The sequence below is a fragment of the Haemaphysalis longicornis genome, unplaced genomic scaffold (assembly GCF_048455015.1).
Source record: "Haemaphysalis longicornis isolate Haplotype H1 unplaced genomic scaffold, Haemaphysalis longicornis Haplotype H1 scaffold_7, whole genome shotgun sequence".
NCBI classification, from domain to species: domain Eukaryota; kingdom Metazoa; phylum Arthropoda; class Arachnida; order Ixodida; family Ixodidae; genus Haemaphysalis; species Haemaphysalis longicornis.
This window is the reverse complement of record NW_027526422.1, coordinates 89,409,382-89,433,778: the sequence shown is the minus strand read 5'-3', so window position 1 is coordinate 89,433,778 and position 24,397 is coordinate 89,409,382. Positions and strand designations below refer to the sequence as shown.

The 24,397-nt window shown below is 45.6% G+C and overlaps 1 protein-coding gene and 1 long non-coding RNA gene across 3 annotated transcripts in view; one reads left to right on the top strand and one right to left on the bottom strand.

Annotated features, from left to right (window-relative positions):
- Positions 1-24,397, top strand: part of LOC144146056 (caspase-2-like) — a 237,932-nt gene that overhangs the window by 42,113 nt on the left and 171,422 nt on the right. The window lies entirely within an intron of this gene.
- LOC144146055 (uncharacterized) lies at positions 10,184-17,317 on the bottom strand. The gene is made up of 3 exons (XR_013317644.1): positions 16,672-17,317; positions 15,009-15,278; positions 10,184-12,172 (listed from the first exon to the last, which is right to left on the bottom strand). It is a non-coding gene; the product is annotated as an uncharacterized LOC144146055 (long non-coding RNA).

The following is a 24,397-nucleotide window of genomic DNA, read 5'->3' as shown; positions in this document are numbered from 1 at the left end:
CCTGCAGCGCTTGCCTTCTCTAGGGATCCACTCTGTTACCCTTAATGACCAGCGGTTATCTTGCCTTCGCATTACATGCCCTGCCCACGTCCATTTCTTCTTCTTAATTTCTACTAATATGTCTTTAACACCAGTTTGCTCCCTGACCCACTCCGCTCTCTTCTTGTCCCTTAATGTTACACCTAGCATTTTCCGCTCCATTGCCCGCTGAGTCGTTCTCAATTTAAGTTGAACCCTCTTAGTGAGCCTCCAAGTTTCTGCCCCGTAGGTGAGCACCGGTAATATGCAGCTGTCATACACTTTTTTCTTCAGCGACAATGGTAGGCTGCTATTCATTATCTGGGAATGTCTGCCATATGCACCCCACCCCATTCTGATTCTTCTAATTATCTCTGCCTCATGGTTGGGATCTGGGGTCACAACTTGGCCTAAGTAGATATATTCGCTTACCACTTCCACTGCCTCGCCACCTATCTCAAACTGATATGCTGTCTCGAGGTTATTGATCATTACTTTAGTTTTCTGCATATTAATTTTCAGGGCCACGGTTCTACTCTGTTCGCCCAGTGCAGAAAGCATGCTTTGCAATTCGTCCCCCGAGTTACTTAGCAACGCAACGTCATCAGCAAATCTGAGGTTACTGAGGTATTCTCCAGTAACCCTTACTCCCACCTGTTCCCAATCTAGCGTTCTGAATACTTCTTGTAAGCATGCTGTGAATAACATTGGAGAGATTGCGTCTCCTTGTCTGACACCCTTCCTTATAGGTATTTTACTGCTCTCCCTATGGAGGATGATGGTAGCTGTAGACCCATTGTAGATATCCTCTAGTATTCTTACGTATTGCTCATCTACCCCCTGGTTCCGTAATGCCTGAATGACTGCTAGGGTTTCGACCGAGTCAAATGCTTTCTCATAATCTATGAAGGCTAAATATAGGGGTTCATTATACTCAGCGCACTTCTCTATCACCTGATTGATCGTGTGAATATGGTCTATTGTTGAGTAACCTTTACGGAACCCTGCTTGTTCTTTAGGTTGACTGAGATCTAAGGTTGCAGAGATTCGGTTAGCGATTACCTTGGTAAATACCTTGTAGACGACTGACAGTAAGCTGATCGGCCTGTAATTTTTCAAGTCCTTCATGTCGCCTTTCTTATGGATTAGGATGATGTTCGCGCTCGTCCAAGATTCCGGTACCATTGCGGTCATTATGCATTGCGTATACAGGTTTGCCAGTTTTTCAAGTACAATTTCTCCACCATCCTTCAAGAGGTCTGCTGTTATCTGATCCTCACCAGGTGCTTTGCCCCCTTTCATTTCTTTCAAAGCCTTCCTTACTTCTTCGGTCGTTACTGGTGGGATGTCTATCGCCTCTGAACTACTGTCTCGTTCGGCATTATTCTGTATGTCCCGGCTACTGTACAGATCTCTATAGAACTCCTCGGCCACTGTGACTATTTTATCCCTATTTGTGATGACATTGCCTTGCTTATCCTTAAGTGCATACAGCTGATTTTTCCCCACGCCAAGACGTCTCTTCACTGCTTTCAGGCTACCTCCGTTTTTTACAACGTATTCGATCCTCTCCATATTATACTTCCGTATGTCAGCTGTCTTCCGCTTATTGATTAACTTCGAGAGCTCGGCTAGTTCTATTCTGTCAGCTGCGGTAGAGATTCTCATGGTTTGCCGTTTCCTGATTAGATCTTTCGTCTCCTGTGAAAGTTTACCAGTATCCTGTCTAGCCATAGTGCCCCCGACTTCTACTGCACACTCCGTGATAATGTGTGTAACGTTGTCGCTGGCTTCCTGTGTCGTAAGCTCGGCTTCCATGTTAAGGGTGGAATATCGGTTCTTCAGCGCGATCCTGAATTCTTCTACTTTATGTCTTACTGTTAGCTCATTTATTGGCTTCTTTCGTACTAGCTTGTTGCGCTCCCTCCTTAAATCTAGCCTAACTCGAGATCTTACCATACGGTGGTCACTACACCTTACCCTTCCGAGCACTTCCACATCCTGCACAACGCCAGGGTAATCGCATAATATGAAGTCTATTTCATTTTTGTGCTCCCCATTCGGGCTCCTCCAGGTCCACTTCCGACTCTCCCGTTTACAGAAGAAGGTATTCATTATCCGTAGGTTATTCCGTTCTGCAAACTCAACTAGTAGGTCCCCCCCTGCTATTTCTACAGCCCAGACCATAGTTCCCAACTGCCTTGTCTCCAGCCTGATTCTTACCTACTTTAGCATTGAAGTCCCCCATAACTACGGTATACTGTGTTTTTACTTTAGCCATTGCCGATTCCACATCTTCATAGAAGCGTTCCACTACTTGGTCATCGTGGCTGGATGTGGGCGCGTAGCCCTGCACCACCTTGAGCTTGTACCTCTTATTGAGCCTAATTACAAGACCTGCGGCCCTTTCGTTAATGGTATAGTATTCGTCTATGTTGCCAGCTATGCTTTTATTGACTAGAAATCCCACTCCAAGTTCTCTTCTGTCCTCTAGACCACGGTAACATAGGACGTGTCCATTGTTCAGCACCGTAAAGGCTTCACCCGTCCTCCTAACCTCGCTAAGCCCTATTACATCCCATTTAATACCCTCTAGCCGCGTTTACATGAATGCGACAAGTGGCGCATCGCATCGCATCGCATCAGTTTTCTATCGCATCGCATCCATGTAAACGGAGCTAATGCGCTAGGAAAGCCCGTCGCATTAATGCGCCAGACCGGGCTGGATTGAGACGCGTAAGTCGACTTTCGAAGTGCATGTAAACGCGAGCGCATCGCATTAGAAATTATGTCGACAAGAAAAGTAAGCCCTGCAAACGCAGCTTTGCATTTAAAAACGTCTAAATCGAATGTAAGACGCCAGAAAATGCGAGTCATGAAAAAAGAACAGAACCAGCCGTGCCGGGAGCTTTGGAAGCGCCAGAAACGCTGCTTTAACCTTCGATGTGCGACACCGAATGGCGCCACCATCGCGCCCAGGGGTAATGCGCTACATGTAAACGCTAGCGCATCGCATTACTCCTGATGCGCTAGGAAATCTGACGCGCTGCTATCGCATTGTGTCGCATTCATGTAAACGCGGCTTCTGATTCCTCAAACAACACCTCGAGACTTGCTTCGCTAGATAAGGTTCGCGCGTTAAACGTTGCCAGGTTCAGATTCCATTGGCGGCCTGTCCGGATCCAGGGATTCTTAGCACCCTCTGCTACGTCACAGGTCTGACCGCCGCCGTGGTCAGTTGCTTCGCAGCCGCTGGGGACTGAGGGCCGAGGGTTAATTGGCGTATTCATGGGAGATGAAAATAAATTATTCTAAGACAACATATGCGCACATAACTAACAAGAAACACGTTCTACCATTTACCTACAGCATTGGACCTAATTATTTACCGCAGGTGTGTGCATTTAAATATTTGGGAGTGCATATTACGAATGACTTGAAATGGTGTACACATGTCGAGAAAGTATGCTGTGCCTCTTACAGAAAACTGCGTTTCTTGCGTGCTAAATTACCGAAAACTATGAAAGACGTCAAGCTGCTTGCATATAAAACATTTGTGCGCCCTGTTTTAGAATATGCTTGTGCTGCCTGGAGCCCCCACCAAAGGGACTTAATAGGTAAACTGGAACGAATTCAGAGACTTTCCGCACGATTTATATGTTTGAAGTATAAAAGGACGGATTCGGTTACCGAGATGTTAAAACTAAGCGGTTTGGAATCTCTAGAAACCAGGCGGCAAAAGCAGCGCTTAAAAGTATTTTTTCAGATAATGCAAGGTCAAATAAAAATAGATAGAAGAATTTACGTACACCCCCCCGATTAAGCTCAGCAGCCGGATCAACCATGACGCGGCAGTTCGCCCCTTCGGTGCTCGCACGGACGTCTTTCGTAATTCTTTTTTTGCCGATGTTATAAAAGCATGGAACAAATTACCGCGATATATTGTTGAAAGTTCTGACGTTAAGAAATTTGAATGTGCTCTTGATGTTTACCTCGCCGTGAAATGAATATGCTATTGTGTTATTGTTCCAAGTTGCTGAAAGTATCAATGTCTGTATTTGCTTTCCATATCTTATGCTTCCCTCTCTGTAATGACCCTCAAGTGAGGGTTGACAGTATAAATAAATAAATTAATTAATTAAATAAATAAATAAATACAGTTGAACCTTGTCCTAACAAAATAGTTTCGGGGCAGTAAATTAGTTTGCTGTACTCGATATGCACTGGTAACAGTAGAGGTGAAACTCGGCTTTTCAAATCAGCAATCTGGCTCGCGCAAAAATCCTAGATGCAAGAACACATTATTCTAGGCTTCGAACCTACTATAAACGAGGTAATCCTTACCTGTCTCCTTGTGACAGTTCAAACTAAATGGGCTGGAATATGAAAGCGTGAAATTACAACAGGACCAAGTTTGTTTGACAAAACAGGACTGCATTCTTATTTATTTGAAGGATGTGATCTTCATACAGTGGCTTTTCATAACACTGAACAGGATGAAGGTTTCTGCAGTGACCATGCTTGACAGGGCCTTTTCTTCTGCAGTTTTGGGCGTCGGCAGTTTCTCCTTCGTTGCAGCCAATATCGTGTGGCTCTCGCAGTTCCTGTTTTCTGCTAAGATTTTAAATGCACTGAAATGAAGTGCTACCAACCAAAGTTCATATTTAGTTAGCTATAGCGGATAATTCGCTATATCAGTGTTCGTTCTAACGAGGTTCAACTGTAAAGATGATTGGACTAACTCTAGCTCGGTCCGTATGGAACTCCAAGCTGCTACCCCATGCCCGCTTCACAACATGCAGCAAGAGCACTCTTTCTTGATATTTGCTCAAACTGCCAAAATGCGTTTTGTCGCTGTCTAGCCAGAGTCACCGTTAATTATTAATCACCATTATTACTGATGATTGGACTAACTCTAGCTTGATCTGTGTGGAGCTCCAAGCCGCTACCCTACACCCATTTCACAATACACAGCAAGAGCAGTTTGCCTTGATTTTTCCCAGCCGGCCAAACTGCTTCCACTCAGTCACTGTTATTAATTACTATTAATACAGATGACCGGGCTTAACTCTAGCGATGGCTAAGTGCTTCAGTGAGCAATAGCGGAAAAAATCAAGACCGGCTGCTCTCACCACGTGAATTGTGAAATGGGCATTAGGTATTGGCGGTGAGCGCGAACACGGGCGGCGCTGCGAAGCGCACCTCTGTGACGTCGGCTTAGGGATTCTCGCATCTGTCATCTGCTCCACTCAGGCTCGCTCTCCCTGCTGTTTCTTTGCGCTCGGTCAACGTCTGATGCTTTTTCGCATCAGAATTGGCGTGTGGGTAACTTTTTATCATAATAATAGGCTTAAATTCACTAGCTCATGGTGTCATTTTAAGTATAGTTTTGGATACCGCTGCAGAAGAAACATTGCCGGCGTCGCCCCATTCCTTGCGGAGCCAGTCCTGTGCGGAGCGCGAAGAGTCGGAGATAGGCGTCAGCTTCTCAATTAAGCAATCTTTCGAACAAAGGGAACAGTCAGCTGCTAATAACCGACAACAGCGAAAATGGAAGACCAAAACAAATTCTAGGCCTTCAGGGCTGTTGGCTTTGGCAGAAGGCATTACGATTCCCAGTAATCATATCTAAGGTAAAACAGTTTTTGCAACCTTGCCGAACGCTGAAACGTGTTGTTTCACATCACTTTACGTTGCCAAGGCATGAAAGTTTGCCGACATGCGCTATGGGCTGCAAAAACTGTAGGTTGAGTTCCAAATAACGCACTGTGTATATAGGCGCGTGCTGATTTTATACCAGGCATCTAACCAGTATGGAGGTTTGTTGAGCAAAACGAGCCACGTCTACGTTAAATATACAGTAACACTGTGTGTTCAGACCTGGAGGGATATTTCGGTACATTTTCCACAGCCATATCTTCCCGATATTCAGATATGTGTTATAGGAAAACTATACTCAAGAGGAGCAGGAGTAGGGTGAGGAGGAAAAAACTTTAATAATTAAATCGAGCTGATTAGTGGGCCAGGTCCTCAGTCCAGGACAAGAGAGTAAAAGTAATTTTCTTCAATTCATAGAACGCCATCCCGAGTAGAATAGGATTTGTTCTTTGCGCCTGGAAGGGTTGGAAAGCAATAAAGAGCTACTTGGAATTATTCTTAGATTTCGATTCTTGTAATATATGCAGGTATAGTATTTATTGCGTTAGTTAGCGAGTATTGTGGGATCCGTCGACCCCCAAGGACAAGACTCGACCGTCAAGGGGGGAGAGAAGCGACCATGGAGGTCTGTCTTTAATGGAACATCAAAGGGAAGAGAACGAAGCAATGCGTGCGCTCGTGAAGCGCGATCCCTGATGATGATGATGCCAGCCAAGGGGGATTGGCAGGAGGCCATCAAGTCGATTAGGTTAGCTGGCTGCAGCAGGTTGATGGCGGTCGATGGCGATGCAGCTGTGATCTCAAAAAGATTCTACATCTTCCCGGCCCACAACGACGTGGAGCGAGCATGCTTATAAAAGGTAGAGACGTTGAAAGGGCAGCCATGATGCAAGTCTCTGCGCAGTCTGTGCGTATGGTCTGGCGTGCCCGACGGCACGATACAAAGCGGTGTCGTTTTCGCACACTTTTGTCGGGGTCCAGTACGAGACGAATGGCCCTTGTGTTGGCACCGTAGAAAATGTCGATGTGGACGCGGCTCCCTGAAGAAGCAGTCTTGGGGAAACGTGGTGCTTTCAAGCCGTGGATTCCGTAATCCTCTGTTATCCAAAATTTATCAGTGGTCGGAAGCGCAGTCGTGGGAAGCCCGCTGATTCGTCTCCGGTTCCGAAGGCTGCAGACAAATCGACACGATTGTGTAACTACGGAGTGGGTTTGTAGTAGACACACACTAAAAATTTTTACGCCCAAAAGGGTGCTTCAGCTTGTCGCCGCAGGAGCACCCAAAAAACTGAAAATTTTGCGCCCTTTAGGGTGCTTGGATTCTGTCGCCACAGGAGCACCCTTTGTGAAGCACCCCAGAAGACAGGTGCCTTATAACACCCTTTTCGACCTAAAAGTATCCTAGGGTGCTACATAGCACCCCAATCTGTAGGAGCATCTTCTGCAAAAGCACCCACCTAAAGGGGTACAAAAAGGGTGCGTCATCCTCGGTTCACAAATGGTGCAGCAGGTGTGAGACCACATATTGCACAATATGACACACGATTATGGTATGAAACATTCGTGCTTTCCAAGCTCGGTTCTGTGAGACATTCTATTGAAGCTCAACGTCAGCTGATAATTTCCTTGAACTTGTGTCACCGATTGTTAAAACATATATTTAAAGAGTCAGGAGCCACATCTCAGTACAGAGTTATAACTTTAGAGGTAGTTGATTATCCAAAACTTCGTAAAAAACCAATTATATGTTCACTTTGCCGAACTGCAGTACACATCCTTCGAGCTTCACTGCACAGCATAACCATACTATGCAGTGAAAGCAATTAGGTGTGCAACACTTCAACCACACAAAACTTCCTTGAACCTTAAAACCCTTGGCTTCTCAGTATTGCATCAAACTTCCAATCACGGTAGCTACCTGCAATGTTTAGTGCCTTATTCTTGAGCTGAGGAGGAAGGTTCAATATGAAGGAAGACCAAATGCAAAATGTATTGTTTCCTCCGTACTGCGGCTCATAATATAGTTCCCTCCTTACTGCGGCTTATAATCTACTTATAAAAGTTGGGTACCGAAGCCATTTATTTTCGTTTGCATTATTCTTTTTGCTTTACGAAAAAATATTCATATGGTACAGCACGTGCAAGGTCTGGTGGTATATGGAGTTTTATAACCATACATTTAGACTAAATGACCCCACATAGCAATAACAAGAACTGCAAACATCACAGAACAATGCATACAAGTTCCCTGGTGAAGCCCATGGTTGAAATGTAATGTCATGGTTCATAAAACATTATTTTATCATGAGGCAAGCTTGTACATTGTGCCTTGCATTATGTCCCTGCCGGCAGATGTGGGGTCATTTGTCACTGTTGCAAATGAAAAGCCAACAGCCGGGGCCCGTTAGTTTTGGCTAGTATTACGAGGTGCCTCACGGCAAGCATTCTACGTCGATAGACTTTTGTAGAGTTGACTAGAACTGAAATCAGCAAAAGATTCTCTACAAAACATTCAGTCTATCCGCAGCTTTAGGGTTTGCTAATTTCCATATTTGGGTTTCTTCTGCCTTTCTTAACAACATTTTTCTTTTCATAAGAAGGTGCATAACCAAAAGCAAAAAGTTTTCTTGTAAACCTTTGGTAGCTATATAATTGTTACAAAATATTTTACTCTAAATATAGCAGCTTAAACTGAGAATATTTGCATTTAAAAACATTAAAATAAGTTTAAATTGATCATAAATTTTTAGATGTTTTTACACAAAACTGTACATGGGATATGAAGTGCACCACAGGGAGGGCTCTGGATTAGCTTTAGCAAATTTGGGACGTTTAAGGTGCACTGAAATCTCTACACATGCGCTTTTTCACTTTCTGTATCCACCAGGAAAATGGCTGCCAATTTAGACAGTGATTCTTAATAGTAATTGACGTGCATTTTAAAATAATCTCAAACATTATAGCCACAAAATTAATTTTTACAAGTTGTAGACATTGCGCGTTACACCAGACATTGGGCTACACTGTCAAGAGCTTTGACATCTACAATTACCTCTACAAAGCAAGCTTATGCTGGTGGAATGTTTCATACCATAATTACTGTGTGTTCAGAGCTCACGCGTGAAGTATGGATACTGCTGCTTCAGCAAGAACCGAGGATGAGCACCCTTCCTGGTTCTGAAAAAAAATAACAGAGGAAATTCCTTAAGCAGGATTCTGAAACAGGGTTGAAAGAAACAAGAATGAACAAGAAATTCTTTCAAAACATGTAAAGCAATGCAAACAAATATTTATTTCAACTTCATTTCTACAAAAGACCACCTCATGAAGACTGGTGATGGGGTATTGGCTCAAAAATAGAGCAGAGAGCACTTATATAAATGCTACAGGGAGCCTTCGCAGCCAAAAATTGTTTGAGCACCTGAACTAATCACTGTTCAACAAACTCATAAAAAATGTTTGAATGCATAAAAAACCAGTGTTAACACAGAAAACAGTTAAAACAGAATGACGGCACAAGTTTGTCCCGTCGTTCTCTTAAAAAAAGTATAAAGTAGGTGACAAAATTAAAACGACAGCAAATTGGTTGGCTTTTAATTTTAAATGATAATATAAAAAATAATGGCATGAATGAAAGTGAGCAGCACGCAAAGTACCATGTTGCTAGCCCGACATTCCACTTTGAAGCAAAATGTCCGCTTTCAACACTACATAGGCTAAACATGCAATGAGGCATTCCTTTAGGCACACAAAATATACCATAATTGTTAAAAAAGCTACGAATTATTTGAAAAAACCTGACCACAACAAATTGGAATTCGTGACTAGATACAGTTTCAGAAATACACAGCGACATCATATAAAAATATATGGTTCCCATACAAAGATTGATCATAACAAAAATTCAGATTGATTGATTGATTGTAGGGTTTTAACTAGGGGTGTGCAAATATTTGAAACTTCGAATATTCGATTCGAATTTTTTGGTATTCGATTCGATTCGAACGACACTTTTATTATTCGAAATATTCGAACCACCCAAAAAAAAAAAAAACAAAATTCAGAGCGTGTCTGTATCGGTGTTATTTACAGTGGACTCTCGTTGATACGATTCTGGGGGTGCGAATTTCGGGATGATACGAATTTCCGAAAAGTCCCGGCGAAATTGCATCGTTTGCAATGGGAAAAATTTCGGCTGTTACGAACGGACCTGCGCGGCCCGGCGGAAGGTACGAACGAGCCGGCGAGGCACCCGACTGCTGAACGAGCAAGTGACGGCTCTCGCTCCCCTGTTTGTCACTCTTTCTCCAGAAACGGCCGGGCTGTTGTTTTCTGCTCGCGAAAACGCTCTGCGCACGCCCAACGCGCTGACACCGCCGCGAAACCACCCCCACGCTGCGCGCGGCGCGGCCGGCGACGTCAACATGGCGTCGGCTCCAGCCGCGAAGTGGCGCGGGCGCTCGAGCGGAGCGACCGCTTCTAACCACTCTTTAAAATGCGGCTCAAGGGAGACACAAAGTTGCTTGTGCGGTAAAGGAGCTGATAATGCATGCGAAAACGGTACTATAAAACATCATCCGCGCCGCTAGTGAAAGCGCCCATAAAATATTTGCCGGGGTGCTAAGCCTAACCGTCTCTGGCGGAGCCAAGCCTGCTGTCTCGATCTCATCGCAAGTAGTCAGGCTCCTCCATTCTGCCGCGCGCGTACTGCGTCATATTCTGACCGAGGTAGGCGCTACCGCGGGCGCAAAATCGTCGATGTGGGCGTGAAAATACAGCGCTCGCAGAGCCGAGGCGAGCGAATCGTGTGCAAAACCGCACCATGCGGTTCACGCTTGGCTGTTGGGGCGTGTAGCGAGCTTGGGCACACCGAGTGAGGAGACGAGCGCGAAGCTTTACGTGCTCCAGAAAGGACTGCTTTGCGACACGGGGGTTAAAAAACGCAGAAAAATCACGAATTTCTTCACGCAAAAGTAGGAAAAGAAATAAACCAAAACGTTTTCCAGCGCTAAATTTTTTGGTCTGTGTTGGTTCATACGAATTTCGGATGATACGAATATTTTTCGCAGTCCCGCGAGATTAGTATAATCAAGATTTTACTGTATCAGCGCGCCGCAATGTGCACGGGCTCGGGCATGCCAGCTACTAGTGTCTCAAGTGAACGGCTGTTTTCGATATCTGGTAAAGTGGTGACGAGCAGGAGGTTGTCACTGCTCCCCGAACATGTCGAGCAGTTAACCTTTCTCCATGTTAACATTTAAGTGAGTGCAGACCTTAATCTGTTGAGTGCAATGGTATTGTGTAATTCCTAATTTTACTTTGTGCGATTTGTTGTGCAATAAAGTTGCAGTTTTTGTGTCTCTAGATGGTGAAAACATTAATTTTACAAAAAAGTATTCGTATTCGAAAAATATTCGAAAAATATTCGATTCGATTCGAACTTTGTTTTTATTATTCGAATTCGCTTCGAAATTAAAAAAATGATATTCGCACACCCCTAGTTTTAACGCGCCGACGCAACGCAGGCGATGAGGCGCGCCGTAGTGGAGGGCTCCGGATTAATTTTGACCACCTGGAGATCTTTATTGTGCGCCGAAATCTCGTACACACAGGCGTTTTTGCTTTTCGCCTCCATCAGAAAAGCGGCCGCCGCGGCCGGGAATAACAAAAATTCAGGACTACATTTATCAGACTGGCATCAATGTGCAAAGCAGCTTAATGAAGGAAGACGGTCTTCAATAAAAACATGTTAATATTGAGAGCTCATGTGCTTCCCTGCAAGTTGGGTGTGTAAACCCACTGACACCTTTACTAACCCGCCTGAATCATCACTTTATAAACATTGAGGAATTTTACGAATTGGTTTATTGTAGCGAGTTGTCTAGTTTATTTCCCTGTTTTTCTTGGCATTTCGTGTCTAATTCTAAATTTGGTGACTAGATAGCTTTTACTATGGTCATGCACTGGTGACAACGAATATTTGATTTTACGTTTAAAAAATTCAGTTTTGTTTTATTGCTCACCAGCCAACGATCTGAAATATCAGAGGTGCTTAAAACGTATGTTGGCATTTCCTTCCTGCACTGTAGTACAACTAATCATGACTTTACCATAATTTGTTCACAAATCGTAATATTTGGAAAGTATTCAGTCGAATGAAAATGTCATTTCAGAAGCATGCACAATCAACAAGGCCACAATGACTCTCACGACGCGGTTCACTTGTTTCTGTCACAAATAACCCGAGTGCAGACACATTCCACCGAATACGAAGGTAACATGCCCTCTCGGGTGATGAATATTTAAAAAGGCTTACGAGTAAATTAGCTGCTGAGCACATGAAATTGTGGCATTAAAACAAAAGATCCCTCTGCGGCATCTTTCACTTGGAGGAGCGCTTGACCACAAACTTTGAGAATCTGGAAAATGTTCCATGAGCCGCTCCAGCCAGCAGCAACGATGCAGGACACAAGTTGGTAGGCGGACCGTTGGCATCCTGCGATTGTGAATATATTTCTGTTTAGTAGATGCTCTTCTTTTTGTACCACTGTTTATTTCACCTTTAACAAGCAGCTGAACTCCTTAACGTTTGCATAATAAAATGCTGCAATGTGGAACAGTTAGCAGGGTTACCTCAATTTTGCTTTTCTACGAATTAACACAATGTAAGTAATCTGCACACAACTACAATCAAAGTACAATTTTCACCTACTTCACTGCTAACATCAGCGTTTGACTGCTCAAGCACAAATACAGGTTAGACATGTGAGCAATCTGCTAAACTTATCCCCACAAACTGAACAATCAGGCATCATAAATCGGCAAGGAAGGAGGTGTCACCTTTAAATGGCCCTTTTTTCGTTCAAAAAATAAACACCTGGAAGCTTGAAGCATGAGAGGGGGTCTTTCACGCTGACAATGTCAGAACATAGCTTGCTAGTGGGCACGTGAATGATGTGCACAATGTGTTTCTTGAAAATGCGTGCAAAAGCTTGATTGATGTGTAGGACGAGAATTGCAGCACGTTTTAACACAGGCCTTGTAGACGCTTCTGCCTGCTAATGTCAATGCGGATTCCTGCTAGTCGCCCTCTTCGCTTCTTTCTGAATATAATGCTTTAGGCAACCACAAGGACTGCATCAAAACATGCAGCAATTACCTACGTCCCACCCATCGGTGAAACTCTTGCACACATTTTCAAGAAACGCAGTGCATACATCGTGCATGTGCCCACTAGCAAGCTATGTTCTGACATTGTCAGCGTGAAAGACCCCCTCTCACGCTCCAAGCTTCCGGGCATTGTTTATTAGATTCCATGCGCTGAATGCAAATCAGTGTACATTGGCGAAACGGGCAATCTGCACAGAAGATTAATGCAGCACTGGAACGAAGTGAACAAGGACCATGCAAAAACAAGTCCACTGGCAGAGCACCGTGAGAGGACGGGACACGTGGTCGACTGGAACAAGACAAAATTACTGACAACTGAGTGCAATCTATCTTCTCGATTACTGCTCGAGTCCCTCATCGTTCAGACGACGCCCAACATTATCAACATAATGGATGGCAATCTGCACCATATCTATGCAAACTCACTGCGCCGCGTAATGCCCAATATATAGCATCGTTTTCCACGACACATGCTCACCGTGAACAAGCAACAAACCGTTAAATAGCTTTCTTGACTTGGTCAGTGACCGACGTTTCATCACTGCAATAATGCTTTTACCTGCCTACACGGCATTCCGTCAAACACTGGACTACACCACATGAGCCATTGCCGTTCTTAACCTGCACCAGAGTATATAACCTTTCACTACTGCTATGAGATAGACCCATAAACGCACTTCAATATGGCCTTTATATTTAGCTCTTGGAAACATTATGTATAATTTTACCTTTAAGTTGCACCTGCTACAGCAGCTGGTAATATACCAAAAACATGAAAAAAGACGGTGGTTTAACACGCCAAAGCTACACTTGGGATATGGGGAGCACCGTAGGGGAAGGCTTCGCATTAATTTTGACCACCTGGGTATTTTTGTGCGCATCGAAAGCTCAAAACACGGGCGTCTTTACGTGTTGCCTCCATCTGAAAAGCGGCTACACCAAGCGGTATCTAACCGACATTCGCCTCCACAGCACACCACCCTAGCCACGGCAGTGGGTTAAACATATGAAATAAAGCGAGTTTTGGAGTGCAAATGAAAATATTAATCACACGTCTTATTTTCCCAATCGATGTACCTCTTGAAATCCACCATGCAATCCCCCCTCCCCTACCGGCCTACCAAAACACCTTTGTCTCAAGAGGTTATCAGGCTGTTGTTAATGAAGTAAGTATTTACAATCCGAGACTTGCCACCGTTAAAGTCATGCACTTTGTTTTAGAGATAAGCGACATTAGCCATTTGCAGCACCAGGAGTTAATTGTGTTAAGATCAGATTGAAAGCATTGACGGTGTAGTTGAAAGAAATTGTGTGATAAATTACAACATCATCTGCAAATAGACCTACATGGGAGGATATGCAACATGGAAGATAGACCAAGCAACCTGCCTGGGGGGACAACGAAGTGGCACGAGCAAAAGAAGTATATAGTTATTAGAAGTAAACTGCATTTGAGAAGAATGAAAATCTTTTGCTCAAGTGAGGACATTAGGGTGAAGTTTGAGAAGTAGTCTGTGGTGTGCAATGCGATTGAATGCTTTAGAAAAATCGAGAAAAACTACCGCAGTTTGTAAGCCTGTGTCAATGGATCAATGTAGATCGTGAACAAATCCTGAAAGTTGTGTTTCTCAAGTAACCCTTGTGAAAACCGTGGTGATACTCGAATGTGATATTGTGATTTTATAAATAATTAGCGACCTGAGAGTGGATGAAATGTTTCCCGACCTTGCATATGGTGCTTGTTAGGGAAATTTAATGGTGAAGTACCGTCTCCTGATTTAAAGAGATTAGTGCCTGTCATGAGAGACTGGAAAAAAGCGCTGTCAGAATTCGACAGACTGCGGGATGTACTTTTCGGTATAGTATGATTAATACCAGTATGATCTGAAGTAGACCAGTTTGTATTGCAAGTTTAAAACCATATCGAAAGATCCTAAAGGATTGCTTGGCTTGATTACATACGAATACTTGCTTCAAAGTCAGTTCAATTTGTCTTCTTGCCCTTTAGTCGTCAGCCCCAGATTCTCTTCAATATCTCTGCTAAGCAATGACACGCTCCATACGCACAGCACTGCTTCATGAAAATGTTTCAAATAATCAGAGGCCACAGCACTGCTAACAGGTATACATCATGGCAGGTTCCACAACATGCAATAACTAACCTGAAAGTACATAATCGGTGGGTGCACCGATATGGCAGCAGTGCCTGGACCGATGTGTCGAGCAAATGCGCTGACTTCTGAACGGGTGGTCCAAGCGGCCAGATGATGGATGAATGACCATTCCTGGCGGCAAAGCGTACGGAGCACCAACGAAAGGCCAGGCAGTACTTGGGTACAGCAGGTGCAGTGTCGGTTGGCCAAGGGAGGCCCTGGCAAAGCCTTTGAAACTGGACTGGAAGGCAGCTGACCCAGGACAGCCAGCAGCAGCACCTGCAGGTGCATAATCTGTGAGTGTGCTGACACTTCTTGAAATACAAGAAGAGCACACACAAAGCACGAATGCTTACATCAAGTAGATTTTTAATCGTTTAAAGACAGTAACCTCCAAGGCACTAATAAGAACATTCCCGGAACACCCCAAGTGAAATTTAGGTCACAGTAAGAATGTATTTATTAGACCCACAGGTACTGTGAGTGGGGTATGCATGATATATGCAAAGCTAGCTACTGAGCTAATTTGCATGGAACGCATTTGCATGGAACGCATGCTAGTCTCTGTATGGCCTGCGGTTTTGCGAAAATGAGAACTTGCGAATTGGCTCAATTTTCTGCACTAATTTAAACAATACATATGCCTCTGATATCAAGCCCCAGACTTCCCGAGAGCTACTCTGACAGAATCGGCAGGCGCCTCGTAGGCGTTGTGAAATCTCCCCCACTACCCCGAGACTATGCTAACTCCCTGCGAGGCCACATGCGCGCATTTCACCTTCAATTTGCACGTATGTGAATTCTATACCTCTATGAACTCTCAGACGGGCGTCGTCATATTCGTGCCAGACTCGTGAAGCTCGGCAACGTAAATTACCGCACTCGCTCGCTGGCGCGCGGCCCGAACTCTCTCACCGTTTCCTGCCCTTACATACTATTTTCTCCACCTTGCACTTTGTAAATTCTCATGTTTAACTACACCTCGTGCGCCCTCATCTCTTGCCTGCTTTTCTTCCAGCACAACTCCGTCAGCACCCGGTCGACGCGTACGCTGTCGGGGCGCGTTGGCGAGCGAGTACGGCAATTTCACGACGCTGTTGTCGAGCTTCACGAGAACAGCACACATATCGCGGCCCGAAGACCGCGAGGCGTACGGTCGCCGGTCTCGCGAGCGCAATAGCTGCGAAGCGCACTGCACGGAATTCGTGTGGGGGGGGAGGGAGAGATTTCACAACACCTACGAGACGCCGTGTACGCGTTTTCACATGCACTTCCAGGGAACCTCCTGTTCATGTTATTTCTTGGTATACCGCGGGTATTCACGAGGGAGGACTAATTACAGCGTTGTGCCACTCACGCGAAATTGCGACTGCGATCTGCAACCGCAAAGGCACTGTTTGAGAGACACATAAACAAACGCCCCGGTGTTAAAGAGCCTTGCGTGATGTGAAATTATTAGCAGCCGTGTACCATAGCGCGAGCATCGTAGCCAAGGTCTAGCTTCAGCGTAAATTGATGCTGACTTCTGCGGAAACGGTGGACTGGGCGCCAAACAAGTATACTAACTCACGTAGTCTCTCAGTAAACGAGATGGGGGTCTAGCGAATTACTGACCCATAAACACCAGAACTCGTTCCAACCAAATACAGAATAATAAAAAATGCGTACTTACCCGAGCAAAAACGATGTTTCCAACGTACAATTCTCCTTCACTGTCGTCTTCATCTCGCGGACACACGAACACACTTTGTTCTGATGCAATGTCATCCACTTTTGACGCGCAGTATTTTATCCGGCGATGATCGTTCTTCTGGGGTCCCGATGTGCAACACACGCGTAGGTTGGAAGGGTAGACATCACCCATAAAGCTTCTATAACTATGATTTAAGCTTGAAATAGATAAAACAGATTAAATCACGCCACCAACCACTCGGCACAAAACGCCATGAAAAAACACACAAAAAGTGAGAGATAGTTGCCAGACTTCAAATGCAGCACCTCTATGTTTGACGAAAATTGTGTTAGTACTGTAATGTTGGTAATTATCTTTCTGCTTTCAAAGTCTGAAATGTGTTTATAACTTAAATTTAAGGTTTTTAAACACAAAAAGTGAATACACATAAAGTAATTGAAATATATACTGATATTGTAAAGAGGTTTGACGTTTGTTTTGGTTTTGTTTTCACGGCGGGCTTCTCAAGAGAGAACGTGCGAGAAAACGAGCTACTTTGGGTTTAGGAAGAGGGTGGTAAATGTCGGCGTGATAGAAAGCAAGGAACAGGCGCTTACCCTGGTCGTTAAAAAAGGAGCTAATGAAACCCTTACGTAAAAAAAAAAAAAAACGTTCGACGAGGAATCGAACCATTGACCTACAAAACAGTAAACGGACGCGTTAGCAATCAGCTATGTCGGCGGGCGGTGTTCGATGCGTCTAAAACAACTCTATAGTTACGTAAGTTGTCAACGAATATTGTCGCTTGTGTCTAGTTTATGCTGCATTTTTGAAATTCTGGCTGTCCTAACGCTTGTTTCTCACGCACCGGTCTTGCAGACGAGGCCGCATTGCTAGCGCTGCAAGCGATTGAGGCAAAGCTCCATTATTTGACTCAAGAAAAGCTATCGCAGTCAACCCGACCTTTTCTGCGCAAGCCACGGCAGCCACGAAATAAATTTAATGTGCCGTTAGAATTATGGCGTTGATAACGCTTGTTTGACCGGCACCGTCTTGCAGACAAGCAACGTCGCTCTAATACTACAAGCGATGTCACTCCTGGCATGTCAGGCGCATCAAACCCATCGTGTAAAACGACTGCTAACAGTGCGAAAACCTCTGAGTTTGTAACAAGTGGGGATTTGCGGTGGCGGCGACGTAATAGGTACAGCAAGCAGGTAGGCAGAACAGCATCGTAGGGTTACCACCTTTCCCCGAAAAAAAAAAAACGGGCCCTCCGGGTGGGGGGGGGGGGGGGGGGGAGGGGGGATTGTGTTGAAAAAAGACGCCATGTTTTTTAACATGCAGTGCCATTTATTGTAGTGTTTTCTTAGAGAGAAATCAACATAACGTTTGTACTGAAAGTGATTGAGAGCTTGGTTAATCGCTCTGCATGTGCTTTGCCTGGTCACGCCTTGTGTTTTTTCTACTTTTCTTTCTCTCATTTTCTCCTTTAATATGTACCGCTGTCCTTTCTTTCCCTTTCATTTCCCGTATCCCCTCCCCCCTGAGTAGGGTGGCCAACCGGACAGTATTCTGGTTAACCTCCCTGCCTTTCCTGTACTATTCCTTCCTTCACTGAAAAGTAACCGCAATTGCTGACCGCGGCGGTAGAATTTCGTTATTTTGTTCTTCCCTTAGGTCCCCCTCCATCTGAGGCAGCGCGCTCGCCCGCGCATTTTCTCTGCTCGCGTGTCTTTGCGCAGCTTGTCGACACGTATTTATCGTCTTAGTTGTTGAATTGACGCTTATAAAACGCCAAAACGGGCATAATCACGGCACCAAAGCCAAAAAACCGGCTGATGACGGCTGGTTTTAGATATGCACCGGCAACCGGCCCGCTGTTTAAAAAACCGGTCGGGCCGGTCCAAAACCGGGAAGGTGGCAACGTTACGGCAGCGACGAGCGAAAATGATTTTACACGACCGCCCCCGTCGTGCTGCGCAAAAAAGGAAGATAGAACTCCTGCATACACGCCCTCGAAGAAAGCTGTACAGCCGATTCAGTTTGTTGTGGACGAAGAGCAACCGAGGCTTCAGCCACAAACGATTGCGCTTGCCGTGGTATGAGCCAAAGCATATCTTCACATCGTTATGTTATCGTCCGTCTGACTGTTACTTACTGAAGGGAAAATTCAGAACACAAACGTTGACGTCTAGCGTCTATGCCAGACATAGACGCTGCTGTTTAGGCCCTAAAATCCACCTTCAGGGCGTCTGTCGGTTCTGTCTGATGGCGCGCTCGCGCCGCTGATTACGAACGAGGCGTCTGTTGGCGTTGGCTTATCGTGTTGGCGAGCCGGTAAACGCCATCACGGTTAAACTCCCTGTTGGAAGACTACGCTGTTGGGACGATAGAGTGCCGACAGAGCTTCTTATTGGCCCCAGAAACGCCATCAAGGTTAAACTCCCTGTTGGAAGACTAGGATATTGGAACGATAGAGTGCCGACACAACTTCGTATTGGCCCCACAGGCGTTCTGTGAGCCCAACAAGAAAGTCTTGTTGGACTTTTTGCCCGGGGCATAATAATACGGGAACAAATTCTTAGGTAAATTCGATTTCGTTGAGGACACCGATGCCTCGCGTAAAAGTTTTATTTATAGGACTACAAGAGGCATTTTGTAGCCTTCCCTTCCCGTGCACCCAGACATCGAAACGAACCTTGTGATACACTCGAAGAAATAGATTAGTGCAGAGTGGAATTTAAACATTCAGCACGTTTTGTTCAATTTACGAACAGCAATTTTAGAGCCTTTCCCCTGGTCTATGTGGAGAGTTCATATTTATTCTCTCAACGGGCGGTGAAATAGTGCAATGTGCGGTTTAAACATTCAGCCTGTTTTTGTGCAATTTTGCATGCTTGCATTCACACACCGTTCCTTTAGGCACCCTAACGATAAGGTGCCGTGGTAACACCCCAATCGAGAAGAAATACTTTTTAGCACCCCTTTAACGGTCGTAGCACCCTATGAAACTGTTGATTACACCCCTGAATTTTGGCACCCTCGAGGTGGGGTGCCCGATCAATATTTGGGTGCTTGAAAGGTGCAAAAAGGGTGCAAAATGTTCAGTACACCCTCCTTGCACCTTAAAGGGGCCCTAAATAGGCTTCCGAAGGTCGCCATTTCAATCGCGCAATCGCTAGAGTACCCCTTCACGACAACGTGTACCAAATATTACACCTCTGCGTAAAGCTGGGGCCGCACAAACACGAAAAAAAGATTTCACTTTCTCCCCTGGCTCACCAACCATACCTTGCCGCCACACTTGCGCGCTCTGACGCAGTTCTTTCCGGCTCTGACGCGCCTCTATGACGCACGAGACACTGCACAGTGCGGCGCCGCGAACGCGAACCACAGCGACAGCGCTCACCGTGCAACCGGAATCTGGTGGGCGGAGCATGCGCGTCGAGTGCTAAAAAAAAAAAAGCGCACGCAGGGCTTGGCTCAGCCAATGACTGCACGTACATCAAGGAGGGTGATGGATTTCCCTGTTTCTCTCGGTGGTCTTGCGCCGGGTCGATGACGTCGCGGCTTCCACAGTGCTTCGGAGGAGCTACTAGAGGAGGAGAGCCCCAGGCCTTATGGGTGGCCCCTTTTAATGAGCGATAACTCGGCTAATACTTAACGAATTTAAACAATTTTTGCGGGATGACGTTCCTTGGATAGTACTCCAGTGACTGCGCACGCAAAATCGTAACATTCGGCAGCCTATTTAGGGCCCCTTTAAAGGGTGTAAAAATGTTAAGATTTACACCCCTTAATATGTGGCACCCTCATGATTGGGTGCCGGAGCAATATTTTAGTCCTTAAAAGGTGCAAAAAGGGTGCAAAATGTTGAGTGCACCCTTTTAGCACCTTTAAGGGTGTTAAAAAGTTTAGTGTGCAGCCCAGTGGGTTATTCTCCGCCGAATTCGAGGTGTATATCTTAATTTTAGAGGTCTGTGGACTTGTTTCCTCGGTTATTTGCTGTGGCTGCATAGGAAAATTCTTCGGTCCGTGGGGTGAGTTGCTCCTAGAAGAGATCCCTGAGGGTCCTTCCCACGACGCCGAATGCATCAGTGGCTGGCTTTCCGTTTTCCTGGACAAGTTCTCGTCTGAGGTGCCGCTTCCTAGGGAAAAGCTCTGATCGTCGTTCTTGGCCAACTGACCGGTTCTTCGCTCTGCTCCTTCGGAATTGTCACCTGGGTCACCTTCGGAATTGTCACCTGCCTGGTTGGAGAGAACAGCAAGTTCGTAACTTGCGCCGGCAAAATACATGTTTTTCTTTGGCTCTTCTAGGTCTTCGTTGCGCATTGAGGGAACGTGCCGTCGTTTGCAATATGGGCAAATAATCTTCATTTTACACTGTCGAGCGATGTGTCCATGGGTCAGACAGCGGAAACAACGTCCGTGTTTTGCGAGGAGAGACTTCCTTTGCTCCATAGTGGTTTTCTTATGCGAGCAAGATCCCGTATCGTGCAGGCCGGAACAGGAGAGGCACTGTCGCGTCTCGTTAGCTGCGGCATACAGGGCTGCCGCAGAATGTCGATGTTTGAACGTTGCTGTTTGACGCTGTTCCCTTGGTTCATCATTCACCTTAAACTTCGTTCTCGGAGGCCCGCTCAGTATAACTGCTTCCAGACATTCAGGCTCGACACCAAAGAAGTTAATTAAATCGTCGAGCTGTTTCTTGTGGTCTGTTCCGGTTGACGTTGAAGCAGTAGGCAACGCTTTCGAATGCCGGTAGTATCTGAGGACCATGTCTCGCGGGAGTGCCCGAAGAAGTATCTCACGTAGCATGGCACAATAGGTCTCTGGGCTCGTCCCAAGTGCAGTCAAGCTTCTACAGTGTATCTGCACGTCGTCGTATAGCTTTCGTAGTTCCGTGGCGCCAGTTGATGAGGAAACAGGTGGTATGTCATTGAGAGCCCGCAGGTGGTCTCGGGCAATAAGAGTCTGGTCACCGAACCGCTTCTGAAGTATTTCTATCGCGTCATTGTAGCATTGTTCGGTCATGGGCAGTCCAGAAACTGATGCAGCGGCCGAGCTGGTCAGAAGGCTGGTCAAGTAATAAAATTTCTCCGTTGCCCGCAGTTCTGTGTTATTATGTACAGCGGACTCGAATAAACTCCAAAATCTGATCCAGTTTCGACGGTCTCAATCAAACTTCGTTAGTTCTATTGTCGGAAGCTTCGTTCTAGTGGTTGCGGTTTCGCTAGGCGGCGGTCTCGTTAAAGAAGGCGAAACGAGAGACTGACCAGCCTGTTGGCCTCGAGATCTGTGTTGAAGCTCCGCTCTTATCTTCACCACCTTGTCGTTGTAGGCAGTCGTGTTGGAAGTCTCTTCGGCGACCATTTCGTCCGTGATGTCCCCCAAAATGTCCTCGTCCAGCTTCAGGATGGGTCGATACATGGCCTCGATCCTCTCCAAGGATACCGCTGCGTCCATCGCCGTGGTCAGGGTGCCAATTCGGAGGCCGTCTTCTATCTCGGATAAGGCGGCTGAAAGCTTGTCCTGAAGGGCGGTTCGTCGCAGCAGCTTCCGCTCGATCGAAGTCATCCTTGGTCCTTGGAGGTAGGTCCGCCGGTCTCTCAAGCAGAAGCCGTCGAAGAAGGGCTGTCGGTCCTGCTTGTCGGTGTCGGCCTGGCAGACACGAGTCCCGGGTTTCGGCACCAAGTTGTGGGATCCGTCGACCCCCAAGGACAAGACTCGACCGTCAAGGGGGGAGAGAAGCGACCATTGAGGTCTGTCTTTAATGGAACATCAAAGAAAAGAGAACGAAGCAATGCGTGCGCTCGTGAAGCGCGATCCCTGATGATGATGATGCCAGCCAAGGGGGATTGGCAGGAGGCAATCAAGTCGATTAGGTTAGCTGGCTGCAGCAGGTTGATGGCGGTCGATGGCGAAGCAGCTGTGATCTCAAAAAGATTCTTCAAGTATATCATGCCTTCAACACCGTAATCATGTCATCATTGTACCGGTTGAGAGTCAGTTCGTTATGATAACGATATGATTACGATAGAAATTCGGAGCACAAAAGCCGCCTTCGACTACTGTGGACAAGTTGTTTAGTGTGCGATCGCGGTGGCGTAGCACAAACCTTCTCACTGTATTTGCATGTGAATAAACAACGCACGCGGTGGACATGCACCTTCTTGCACGCAGCCATAATGAAAGCCAATTTGTGAAGAAGGGAATGTATGCCATACAACATAAAGGAAACATCCAAGCGATCTTTTTGAGCCTCCGAAACATCCCAAAATCTCAAAATAAGACGTTTGTGACGACGCAGAAAAATTAATGTGTTGGGCAGACAAAAAAGGAAGAAACATTATTCTGATACAAGACCGTCCATAACTAAAGAAATAAAAGAAAGCCGTTTTATTTCCTGCTGTACGATGCGCATGTAGGGGCCGCTGCTTGGTACGTAGCATTAGACTGTTGAGTCTTCATAAGAGCATCTAAAAATACTGCAGAGAAGCCTACGCATTTTGAATACTTATCGAGAAGCTCTGAGTGCTGATCCTAGCAAATAAGCTAGAAAGGACGAGTTACACACGATCTTCTGACCGATGCTGTGAAGAAAGTTGTCCTCTATCTCGTGTGTTGCAAACTTGTGGGGAATACACCTTCAAATTATTCAGATGCGTCAGAAGCTGGCAAAATAACTGAGTCACTAGAAAATACACTTTTTAACGCACTACAGCAACAAAGCGGGCGATTTCTAGCACAGGCACTGCTGCCCCTCACAAGCGGAGTGTAGCAGACGACAGCAGCGCGAGTCCCTAAGCCGACGTCAGAGCCAGGGGGCGCCACTCAAACATCTCACCGCCAATAGCTAGTACAAAATGCTAGCCACGGGTGCAGAAAAAAGGACTTGTGAAGATTCAAACCCATCAGAGTTCAACATAGTGCGCCGGCATACCTTAAAAAAAAGTTTGCGTATATGTCTGACATGTCCTTCAGAAATTTTGCGGGTACGTCCCACGTATCATAAAAAAAATTGTGGGTGTGTCTGATGTACTTTTAGAAAGAGCTTTAATTTTCCACGCCCAACCAACACAAAAATCAACTTCCCAGAGCTTTTCCACCAACCGACCTGTCCGTTTTCTTCCATTAAAATACTCTCATCATTGCCTTGCACGCATGCGCTCATATTTTTTTTTACCCTTTTCAGGTCTTCATTTTCTTGTGTCTCCTCAATTCATCCATTCTCAAAAAGCTACTGAGTCTTTTAAAAATATCTTTGAGGTGAGATATTTCAGCAGAGGCAGCATTCTGCCCTCAGGGCATTCATCCCTCTCAACCTTGCATGCTGAAAACGTGTGGTCTGCCGTATAAAAAACTGCAGGGAATGCACAGCTGCTCAAAAGCAGGTTTGTTTCTGATTGCAGCATGGTGACTATCACTTTTGCTGGGACTACCTTAACTTCAGAGATAACAGGCAGCTATATATTTTCAGGGGCAAAGATTGAACACACAGACATAGTCTTGTTGTAAAAGTTCATTGAAACGATGGAGAAAAGTGGTGTGGGAGAAGAAACAATGGGCAGCGGGTGCCCATCTTAGTCCGTTTGAGTGTATGCTGCCCAAGAGTTCAGGGGCTTCTGGTGTTTGAGCTCATAAGGTTTTTTCTTTATCAATTGGTGCATTTATGTTGAGGGGCTATCTGCCTCTGACTGTGACTGAACTGGCATCAGGTTCT